Source organism: Lissotriton vulgaris, unplaced genomic scaffold (genome assembly GCF_964263255.1).
Source record: "Lissotriton vulgaris unplaced genomic scaffold, aLisVul1.2 SCAFFOLD_1620, whole genome shotgun sequence".
Classification (NCBI taxonomy): Eukaryota; Metazoa; Chordata; class Amphibia; order Caudata; family Salamandridae; genus Lissotriton; species Lissotriton vulgaris.
Window position 1 is genome coordinate 499,601 of NW_028253485.1, and position 2,498 is coordinate 502,098.

Consider the following 2,498-nt stretch of genomic DNA (forward strand, 5'->3'; position numbering starts at 1 on the left):
ATGTGTAAAGTATTTCTGAAGTACATAAACAGTATTAAGGTGACAACACAAAGCAAAAAAACCTCCCAAATCAATTTAGAAAACTAGTGTTCATTTTAATAAATGAAATGACGCTATAATGACAAACATTCAATCAAAAAAACAGAGTTATGAATTGTTTTAATTTTTAAAAAGAAAATAGTGACAAAAAACATAAAATGTTACTCATGGTAATCTGGTCGCACTGAATGGGAGAAAAGTTACAAGTTGAGGCTGACCGCAATGCAGCATGGGTCAGATGAATGGACCAGGTTTACCCTGAGGTGGCGTTTACCTTCTCAAAGTTCATGTCAAGCAAAGGAGTCTGAGCAGGAGCTTAACATTGGCAATGGCAGGTGCTGCAAGGAGGTCATTGTCAGCATGAGGATCAGGTTGCTGCAGGAGCTTTGCTTTGGTGGTTGACGCGGCCGATCTCTGTTTGGCACAAAGAGCAGGTTGTTACTGAATATTTTCTATGTTGGTCAATGTGGGCTGTCGCTGCTAATGTGGACTGCCATGGCTGAAACTAAAGGGAGTCGTCTCTGTAGATTTACATTGACAGGTGTCATGGATGGTCATTGTTCATTGTGAGGAGTCTGTTTGCTGTTACGAAGAACCTAAAACATGTGATTTTGATCTGTAGTTCAGGAGGAGTACAATCTGATTCCAGTAAAGGGTCCAGGACTTAGAGGGTACCTCATGGGGATCAGAACTCCCTCCAGCAGGGGCCAGCAGCATGACTCAGGCAGATCCAGTTGGTGCTGGTCATCTGCGCAGTTGCAGGGAAGGCCTCTGGAAGCTTGATGTATCGGTCAAACAGGAGGTCAGACAAACGACATTTGGAGATACTTCTTCGAGTTCTGCTTTCAATGTAATAGTTTGGCACGTACTCAGTTTTAGTGTGTCAGTGAAGTAAACGTGAATCTTTGCATTGTTTTGATGAGTTAAATTTGTAGGTAGCTACAATTCTAACCACCTAATTCTGAATACTGTGGTAATAATGGCTGCAACAAATTAAAGGTGAAATACAATATGATTAAGGTCAATTTGTGCACCTGGTAAAATAGGTTTCTGCGACTTCTTTTGCTCACAATATTACCACTATCACATTTTTGACCGCACAGTTTCTTCAAAGTAGGATCTAGAGAAAGTTGTATAGGCAAGACCGATGTGTGAGGTCATCCTTAAAGGGTCCTAAGTGTAACACTAGGTGCAAAAAATATTTGTACCCCATTTTCAACGTTCCCTATTCAGAAAGAGGCCTTAAATATTCAAGAGGGATTACAATGTCGAACTGGAAACTATTTGTCGACATCTAAAGAGATAGAATGAGATTCTGGTGCGACTCATTATCCTCAAGAAACTCAGCCCTTTATGTTTTTTCATTTCAATTCAAATGCTATTGCATAGGAGAAACAAACGATTACTATAATAGAGTTCTGTACATATGTTTTTAACTCTTACATGATATTTTTTCTTATGGTTGTCTCTTCTTTTTAGCTCCAACATTTCCATATTTTTACTTAGCTTAAAGTGTTTACTTTTAACTTCTCTTCCGTTGCAGTATATGTATTCATGGTCTTTTCTGAATTCTCTACATTTCCTCTCCCTCAGGGTCTCTACATTTCCTCTTCCTCAGGTTCATGCAGTCGCCTTTGAGTGCAGGTCGGGTCACCTGGAAAGATGAGGCAACAACTTCCCACACATGGAGTATTTGTTTTGAATGTGCCTCTACGAGCTGCTTTGAATCCTCCAATGGAGTGCTGGACTCCGAACGGCTGTTGTAATCAATGCTTTTAATGAACGAGTGATTGCATGTATTATGCAGAGTTTACAGCTTTTAATTTCTCTATAGTAGACCTTGCTGTTTCGAAGAAAGTGTTATCGTCAATGTCTGTAATGTACTATACTGTACATAGTTTTTATTTTGAATGCTGCAAAATAGCCTTATTTGACCATTTTCCATTTCTACTTTTTGCAGCTTACAAATGGACTTGCTCTTCTTCCCTGGCTTCTCAACAGACAAGCCACTCTTTCCACCCATGCCACTCACTTCCCCCTTGCATAACCTCCCTTTGATGTAGCCTTCTCTTTCACCCTCACTCCTTTTGCCCTTCGCATTTGTTTGAGATGCTGATTCTGCTCGGTGCCCCTTCTGGGTTCGAACGTTCTGGCCTGTACGTTCAATTTCTGTGCCTTCACAATACACTTCAAATTGTTAAGGATTAACTTGATGTACTTCACCCAATTGCAGCAAATTTGTCGGCTGCGCTTTGTCCAGGAACTTTAAAAAATGAACCCAGTCAATGCGCCCTGGCTCCAGTATCAATCTTTTCTTTGAGAAAACGAATGACTAGGTCAGGACTGCAGTAATTCAAATCTTGACTGGATGGAGTACAAAGCATTTTATTGTTGTTGCTAACATCAATTTGTCTTGATCATGGGTCGAAGTATTAATGGGGTTTGCAATTTCCCATCAC